The sequence below is a fragment of the Nicotiana tabacum genome, chromosome 17 (assembly GCF_000715075.1).
Source record: "Nicotiana tabacum cultivar K326 chromosome 17, ASM71507v2, whole genome shotgun sequence".
Classification (NCBI taxonomy): domain Eukaryota; kingdom Viridiplantae; phylum Streptophyta; class Magnoliopsida; order Solanales; family Solanaceae; genus Nicotiana; species Nicotiana tabacum.
This window is the reverse complement of record NC_134096.1, coordinates 147,209,262-147,219,233: the sequence shown is the minus strand read 5'-3', so window position 1 is coordinate 147,219,233 and position 9,972 is coordinate 147,209,262.

The following is a 9,972-nucleotide window of genomic DNA, read 5'->3' as shown; positions in this document are numbered from 1 at the left end:
TGAATAGGTGTTCGGATTTCATTAATTTTGTTGGATTCTGAGACGTGGGCCCAGGGTTTACTTTTTGACTTTTGTTAAAGAACTTAGCATTCTCATATGGAATTGATTCCTATAGATTGTGTTGATTGTATCAGGTTGTTTGTGGCTAGATTTGAAGTGTTCGGAGGCCGATTCATGAGGAAAGGGCTTATTAGAGGAGAGATTTGCATGGTTTTAAGGTAGGTAACACTTCTAAACTTGGTTCTGAGGGTATGAATCCCTTAATAGCGTGTTATGTGGTTAGTGTTAAGGTGACACACATGCTAGGTGCGGGCGTGTGGGCATGCACCGTGGTAATTATGACCCTATTGATTTCATGGTACTGTGTAGTCATCAAACCTTGTTGCTATTTATGTAATCCCTATGTTTTAGGGTAATTGAGCTGCAATCCACATTAAAATCATGTTAGGCTATATGCTTATCCGGTTGAATGCCACTGGGGTCATTTCTGCTGTTGAATTATCTTCTTAGATGGGAATTTTGTACTCACTCATATCCATCATTTGCATATCATATCTCAGTCTCTGCTACTATTTATTGTTGTGTTATATATCACTGTTTGGGCTGATTGACATGAGATTTGTGAGCATGAGAGACTGGAGAGATTGATGACTGATTTGGTGCCTGAGAGCCGTATTGTGAGTGAGATTTGTTGATCGGGCAGCATGCCACAGCATGCCTTTTAGGCTTTATTATTATGGGATCGGGCAGCATACCGCAGTAGGCTAGGTTTTCTTTATATTAGTACTTGGGCAGGACCTGCCCCTTCGAAGTCTGACATACAAGTAGTGAGCACAGGTATCGTGCAGTGGTGAGTGACTGAGAGTGATGAGCGAGAATTGAGACAGTTATATTGAGTATTTTGAGACTGCGAGTACGTGAGGTTTACATTGTGATGCATCACATGTGACATGCACATTGACATGTAGATATAGAGATGTAACATTATTCATATCAGTCATACTTGGCATATTTTATCTGTATTAAGCTTAAATGTTAAAATTAAAGCAAGTCTACATTCCTGTACTGGGTACTGATAGATTTTGAGTTTCTTTGAGATATTACAGTCACATTTCCTGTCATATTTATATTATTTAAGAATCTGTATTTGGACAATATTGGTTGAGCTCGTCACTATTTTCAGCCCAAGGTTAGCCTTGTTACTTATTGAGTATATTGGGTCGGTTGTACTCGTACTACACTTTGCACATCGTGTGCATATCCAGGTACTTTGGGGCACGGTGGTTGCTAACTTGGGAGATTTAGCTATTCGGAGATAATTTAGGTAGCTGCCCTGGCATCCCCAGACCTGATTCTCCTTCTTTTCAGTTATTTGTATTGTTCTATCTTTCTATACAGTGTTTATTAGTCAGGCTATGTTGTCGGCTAGATGCTCATGTACTCAGTGATACCCGAATTTTGGGGGATATTGTATTGAGGAGCGGCATTTTCTTATGAGTATTTATGAGATTTTACTCTTTAGTTTATTTTACTTTGTTTTTAAATTTGAAGATGCGTGCTTTGGGTCGTGACAAGTTGGTATACGAGCCTAGGTTACATAGGTCTCATGAGTCATGAGCAGGTTTAGTAGAGTCTTGGGAATCGGTACAGAGACATATGTAGTTATCTTCGAGAGGTTGTCGAACCATTTAGAAAACTTCACTTTCTTGTATTCTTGTCGTGCAAATTTGTTGATTCCGAAAACTAAACATATGTTATTTATTCTCTCGCAGATGATGAGAACATATGCTACCAGATCAGGTGAATGGCCACTAATACCACCAGCTAGGGCCACGAGAGGCCAAGGCCGTAGTAGAGGCCAAGGTGCAACTCGTACAACGACTAGAGCAGCACCTGTAGACCCACCAATTGCTCCAGCTCAGGAGTAGATCCTAGACATAGTTGAGTTGGTGGGCCCAGCTCAGGCACCAGTTGTACCCATTGTGATTCTAGGCCTTCAGGAGACTCTGGCTTAGATATTGACTATTTTCACTTGCTTGGCTCAGGCAATTTTAGTTCCGGCCGGACCATCCACTTCTCAGGCCAGGGGAGGTGCTCAGACTCCCGCCGCCCAGGACTGAGTAAGAGGATGCCCCGGACTTGTTGGATAGGTGCCAAAGGATTGTTCGCACGATGGGTGGAGACTAGTGCGGTCTCATTTACTACTTTTCAGCTGTCGAGGACAACCTTTAGAATGTGGGAGGCCTATGAGCGAAGCAGGCCATCCGATGCTGCACCACTTTCATGGCACGAGTTCTTCGTTATCTTCTCGAAGAAGTTTGTGCCACCGACCCATAAGGAGGAGTTGCATAGGCAGTTTGAGCAGCTACACTAGGAGGGTATGTCCGTGACCTAGTACGAGATGAGATTTTCAGAGTTGGCTCATCACGCGATCTTTATTTTGACTCGAGAGAGTGTATCGTATGCTATGTTCGACGAGGTGGTTGATATTGCTCGGTGGGTAGAGTTGGTCCGTAGTTAGGAGTGGAAAGGGAGGCCAAGAGGCCTCATGGTTCAGATGGTTTCAGGGTTGTTTCTTATGGGGGTCAGTCTCACCACAGCAGGGGTCATCTTTACATGCCCACTCTGATGGCTGGTCCGGTTGATCGTGATGCATCAGCTAGTCATGGCTCATACAGTGATGGCCCGAGTTAGTCATCTCAGTGCCCTACTAGCTTAGAGCTTATCTCGTGCTCCATCAGTTCAGGGTTCATCTGTGCCAGGTTCTTGTAGCAATTATTCTGGTCCTCGGTGCCCGATTCAGTCCCCACCACCATTGACAGATCAGAGCTGCTACGAGTGTGGGGAGTTTGGACATGTGAGTAGGTATTGTTCCTATCTCTTGGTAGATCCAGTTCAATAGAGGGGTCGGGTAATGACTTCTGTACCAGTAACTTCACCACCCTCTCAGCCAGCTCGGGGTAGGGCTCAGGCAGCTAGAGGTTGCCCTAGAGGGGGAGGTTAATCAGGTGGCGGTCATGCTCGATTCTATGCTATCCTTGCCAGGCCAGAGGCTATTGCTTCAGACGCAGTGATCACATGTATTGTTTTAGTGTGCCATCGAGATGCTTCCACATTATTTGACCAATGTTCTACTTATTCATAATGTGTCATCCTATTTTACTCATTATCTGGAAATGCCCCGTGAGTCCTTAGTTTCACCCGTTCATGTATCTACGCCAGTGGGCGATACTATTATTGTGGACCATGTATATCGGTCGTGTATGGTGACCATTGGAGGGTTAGAGACTAGAGTTGATCTCTTATTGCTTAGTATGGTTGATTTTGATGTGATTGGTTATCCCCATGTCATGTTATTCTGGATTGTCATGCTAAGACCGTGACGTTGGCGATGAGAGGGTTGCCAAGGATCGAGTGGGGAGGTTTTCTAGATAATGTTCCCAGCAGGATGATATTTTATCTGAAGGCCCAACAGATGGTTGGGAAGGGGTGTCTTTCATATTTGACCTTTGTGAGGAGTTGTTGCTGATACTCCTACTATTGATTCTATTTTGGTAGTGCGACACTTTTCGGATGTGTTTCCTGCAGACCTGCCAGGCATGCCACCCGACAGGGATATTGATTTTGGTATTGTCTTGGTGTCGGGAACTCAGCCTATTTCTATTCATCCATATCGTATGGCTCCAACAAAGTTGAAGGAATTAAAAGAGCAACTTCAAGAGCTTCTTGATAAGGGGTTTGTTAGGCCTAGTGTATCACCTTGGAGTGCACCAGTTCTGTTTGTGAAGAAAAAGGATGGTACTATGCGAATGTGCATCGATTATAGGCTGTTGAACAAAGTTACAATAGAGAATAAGTGTAAAACCCCAATTTTTTTTTAAATATTTCACTGTAAAGCCCCGTAATTTTTGCAAATGAATTCATGGTGCCAAGATATATCCCTACATTATATTAGTGGAACAGTAACCAACAGACTGAGAGGAAAATGTTTCGCAGAAGAACGCATTTCTGTGGCCCATTATGCGGCCGCATAATCACACTGCGGACCGCATAATGGCCGCAGAGTGAAGAAATAAGTTTGGCAAACATGAGGTCACTTTTGCGGTCGATTATGCGACCGCATAATCAATATACGGACCGCATATCGATCGCATAATCCCTCTTGAGTTTTTGCGCAGGGAGTTCTGCGGTGCATTATGCGACCGCAGAATGAGTATACGGACTGCATACTGGTCGCATACTTGGGTCGTAAGTTCGGGCCCCTGAGGGCCATTTCTGCGATCACTTTGCGGACCACATAACCATTATGCGGTCGCATATGCGACCGCAGACCTTTGTCGGGGCAACATTTTTCTTAATTTAAAACCCGACCCCCATTCCGTTAAAACAACCATTTAGTCCATTTTGAAGCTTATTTCTCATATTTCTAGTGTGAGAGAGAGGCTTCTAGAGGGAGGGCCTAATTCCCACCCATTATTCTTCGACCTTCACTCAAAGCTTGGAAATATTCAAGTAGAGTACCAAATTCTTCATCCAAAAAGATAATACTTCATCACCCCAGCTCTTAATTTCAAACATAGCTATAATGGGGTATTAATAAGATGGTCCATGGTTGTGAGGGTTGTTTATCTTGCATGCATGTGATAAAGAGTGTGGGAAAAATAAGAAATGAACTAGAACCATGAACGTTTTCCTAATTTTGGGTTCAATTTGTATATTGCTAAAATAGATTGAGGTTACTAAGGGTTCCAGAAAATTGTAGAGTCTAAAGAAGCGTGATTGAGGTATGTTGGCTAAACTTTCTCTCTTGGAATTGAATTCCATAATGTTTCTGTAAGTTTCAAAGTGTGGGTTACGTATTAAAAGGTTATGGCTTTGAGTCGTGTTTCAATGAAAGATAGAGTTGTCTAAAAGCATTTGTACTAAATTCATGCCCATTAGTGGCTACTTTAACTAATGATTTGATTTATAAATATATCCAGTGTGATTCGAGTTCTATATACTCATGTGTTGAAATTGTACATTGTCATTTCTAGGGGAGAGTATTGCAAGAGTAAATGGTGTATTAACTGTTTATGATTTTTCATGTGTGTTTCTATTGTTGGTTGGTCTTCATTCGTTGGGAAGAAAGCATTTGTGTTTGAAGTTTGCATTTCAAATGGATTTGAAGTATATGATATTTAAAATATCCTATATGTTGATACTTGATGGTGATTTTTGAAATTGAAAGAGGTGAAAGGGTGGAATATGAAATATGGCCATCGTGCCAGGAATAAAGAATCCTGTGAATGGCCTAATGATCCAAGGAAATATTGTCGTTATGAATGACTGGAAATACTAATGAGAATTCATACAATGTGAAAGGTGTTGAGGTGAGTACAATTGTATTTATGATATTTCTGTTTGCAAATCAAATCAAAACTATTTTTGGGAGCATCATTAGCAATACCGAGGAAGGGTGGGTCATAAGGCCCACACCTGAAACTACATGTGCCGGTGTAGGGGTGGATTGTGATATTATTCCCCTTAATTGGGATGAAACTGGAACCTTTGTGGATTGGAAAAGTCAACCCGCACGGCATATGTGGGAAGGCGGCCTAGCTGATCGGGTGGAGATCAGACGCCATATTGCGCATATGGTGGTACTACTCTTGGTAACAACTTTCTTTCGCATCACATGTCAAACCACATTGTTCGTGGGGAGATGGCCTAGCCGATCGGGCATGATCGGACTCCGTGCTAACAAAGACGGTGGTATATCGGTGCTAATGATCTCCCAACCAAAATTATATATGAGGTTTGTATTTTGGAAATTATTATGTTTTAACTAGATGTTTGGATATTGTTGATTGTGACTTGTTGTTTCTATGTGTTGCCTTTTCTTATATGGGCATTCTATTTTGAAAGAGGATTTTTAGCTATACATACTAGTGCTATTCGACAATACTAACGTCCCTTTTGCCGGGGGCGCTGCATCTTTAATGGATGCAGGTGGTTCTTTAGCAGGCGGCATTGATCAGTGATAGCAGTACACTCTTTTCAGCTGATTTGGTGAGCCCCACTTCATTTCGGGGTCATGTATCTTTTGCTTCTCATGTACACTGTTTTGAGGTATAGTCGGGGCCTTTTTGCCGTCATTTCCATATTACTCTTCTATTGTATTTAGAGGCTCCGTAGACAGGTTATGGGTTATGGTTGATGTTGGGAATTGAACTAGAAATGTTGGTACTTGGAAATTATGTTTTTCATTAATTCTATAAACTCGTAATGTTTTGGAAATTATGAATGAAGCTACTAATGGGAATGAAAAGGAAGTTTTTAATATCTTTTCAGTGATTGATTAATGGAGTACATCCCCTCTTTATTTATGGATGAGTTTGGATAGAAGTAAGTCTAATAGTCTTGCTCGGCCGGGTTCTCTCGGTTGAGCGCCGGTCGCGCTCCATGAGTTTGGGGCGTGATAAACTTGGTATCAGAACCTAAGGTTTTAAAGTGTCCTAGGATGTCTCGGAGCCGTGTCTAGTAGAGTCCTTCTTATCGGTGTGTTGTCGACCACATCTAGAATGAGGAGGCTACTTGGACATTTAGGAATTTCACACTTCTTTGATACTCCAGAATCGTGCGATAGAGCTCAAGATAGGAAGCTAATTTCCTCAGTATGTCTCATGATATTTTTTTCAAATGAGTAATCCACGAGTTAAAAACAACGAGGAGGGAATGACCGCTCCATTGAATCTGGGGAAGATTACACAAGAGTTTGTTAGGAGAATGCGTCGAGCTGTGGAGGGGTTGGAAGAACTTATTGCTTAGGGAAGTGTCCTTATTCCTACCACTTTCACCGCAGCATCGGATCATGTGGTGAGAGAATTTAAGAAACGAAAGAGGGTTGTTGGTGCTAATGAACTAGATTGTGTGATTTGCAAGAAGCGACACTCGGGAACATGTTGGATGACCCTTGAAATATGTTATGGCTGTGGAAAGAGGGGGCACAAGAAGAACAAATGCCCTATGTTGGGTACACCCATCCAGTTATGTCCGTCATGCGGGGAGGAACATTTGGCGTCGTGTTGTGAGTATGCTCAGCAGCGCGCTCGAGGTGGTATCTTTGGGCAATTCCAAAGGCCCACACAGCAATCCGGTGCTGGAATTGTTAATCCCGCATTAGAAGCTTGGAGGAAGGATAAGGGGTATGCTTATGATGTATGCAAAATGGGTAAATATCATGTCAGTGAGACGAGTCAATTCAGCGGACCTCATCCCCGTTGTGTGAAGTGTGGGAGATGCCATCCAGGAGTGTGTCACTATGGTACAAAGGTATGCTACAAGTGTGGTATGACGGGCCACTTTCAAAGAGATTGTTATTTGTCTCGCCAGAGCATGGGCAAGGGTATGGCACAGCCAGCCAGTTCTGTAGCTGCTACATCCACAATGCCTTCCCCAGCTAGAGGCATTATAATGCTTGCAGGGCGTGGAACAGCTAGGGGTGGTATTCAAATCTCGGGAGGGCCCAACAAGTTTTATGCTATGAGGAGACGTCAAAAGTTTGAGGCTTCTCTAGATGCGGTTACAAGTATATTGACTATCCGATCTCATGATGTGTATGTTCTTATTGATCCCAGTTCCACTTTGTCATATGTCACCTCTTATGTTACTACGGAAGTTGGGATAGAACCGAAACAACTTTATGAGTCGTTCTCTGTATCTACTCTTAGAATGAGGCACAATATTTGTGAAGCCTCTTTATCACAATTCCTTATATTTACAACCCCTTGAGAAATTGAGTTCTATAATGGTTTCCTTGAATTGCGTTATAACCCTAGGTTAATACTTCCCACTTCTTCCCTAAATTCTCAACAAGCGATAGTACCTGATGAATTTCGTATAGAATCTTTTGATTCAAATGGACAACATCTGCTCATTTGTGCCTATACATGCATCACCGTAATATTTACCTATGTGGTATCATATCCAATGGAAAGCAGCCTAGTGTTGAGATCCTTCTTGAATCACTTTTTTCCTCTCTGGTATATGTGACATCTATGGTTGGAACAATTATTCTACTCCTTTATGAATAGTATCATGAATCCTTTTCATTTTCTAGTAACATGAGAGTATATCTTAGCACCTATCATGTGCGTACATGCCAATTGAAAGGGGCCACTTATCCGCATAAAGTTTCTGAGCAACTAGAGATTTATCACAAATTCGTCACAGGGAGGTCTTGTTGTTTACCCATCTCAGTATGACTTTCATGTCCACCTAGATCATGCCTCAGTGAGTAACTCACCTTGTTCCCATTATTGTGGTTGCCCGTGAATTGGCCTGAAATGGAAACTTGAGAGTTGTTATGGCAAAAACATGTCTAGGTCACGGCAAAATGTTCATTCTCTCTAACTAATACATGATTTCATCCAACATTAAGATGTCCTAGTTACATGATTCCACGTGTGTGAGATTGAAAATTGAGCAGCCTTATGATGAGCATATTGAATTGAAAGACAAACTCGTCGTATCTCTAGTCCTCTCACTTAGGATCAAATATTGGCAAAGGTTAAGCTGTGGGAATGATAATAATCTCACAAGTGTTCAACTTCTTTTCATCCTCGTAAGCTTGTGGCATAGATTCCTTGTGCTAGTTACTGTTAAGAGTGTAATGCAACTTTGTGTATCTTGAAACCCATATCATATTCAGGGTGCTAGAATATTCTCATTTCGAGTTAAACTGATTTTCCTTACATTCCAAGAGCCGACTGGTGTCACATAAGTGCTATCTCTCTTTGAGGCCTACTATTGCCAAACAATGCACGTATGGAATGAAACAATTGTTGTTGTCCTTTTCCTGGCTCATAGTATTCTAAGAATAACTGACGCTAATGTCTTTATCCTCCAGACCATGCCTCCCATATGTCACATGTCTAAAATGACTCATTTATTTAAATCTCCTACTCATGAACCTGATCCTTACATTATCTATGCCTACTAGGCAACTCTATGACTCGTTTGTTGAACAGATGATGTCACCACAACGAATCACCATGTCAGCGCTATTGGTAGTGACCTTCATGTTTCTTAGGATATAACCTCCTGATATGTCATGCTCAGCACGTTGATGGATTCTTGAATATTTCCAGCGAAATCTCGAACCTCGTTGTTCATGTTTGTAGCAAATCTATCGAGTATTGTAGGTTCAGGCATGTTAAACAAGAAGCATCATCCCGTGATCAAATATATGGGATAAGAAATTTTATTGTCATAGTCAAGCTAGCACATATTAGAGAAATTGTTGGAGGTTGCCAAAGATTTAGTTTGGGTGTTCGGCGTGGAGATTTAGAGTTGAAGAAAGTGAATGGGTTATTCTCAATATTTTCTGCATGAGGATGCTATGTGAATTGTTAATAAAGTTAAAGTATGTGAAGTCACATTAGGCCTTATGGAATTTTGAAAGGAAATAGGCTAAATTATGAGTATGATGTTTCCCTATTATTGTTCTCCGTGTACCCGATGTCTCATGTGTCTATGTCTAATAAGGTGAAGATAAGGGATAATGGGATTGTGAGGAGCAACTATTTGCTATCCTTGTTAGAAAAGTCTGGGAGTTGAGATTGTCTCCGTTAATGTGTTATGGCAAAGTCTGTAAGTTGAGGAGACCATATGGAGGGAAAAAAAGTGTTAAGGAAATATAATGTTCCCACTTGAGTGTATAGTTAAATGAGTGTGATTTGAAAGGTACTTTTGTGTATTATGATTTAAATATGTGCAGCTCATGTCCAGATACCACTCTTGATAGTATAATACCTGTAATGATGAGATTAGTGACGTTGTTATACATGGTGATGTTTTGTCAAGTTGCGGATGTGTTGTTAGGAATTGTTTTGATGTTACTCTGGCAGGTGGATAAGCCCAGTTACAGGGGAGACTCTAGAGAAATTATTTTTTGGAAATTTAGAGAGTTAGCCAAATTTTGAAACTACT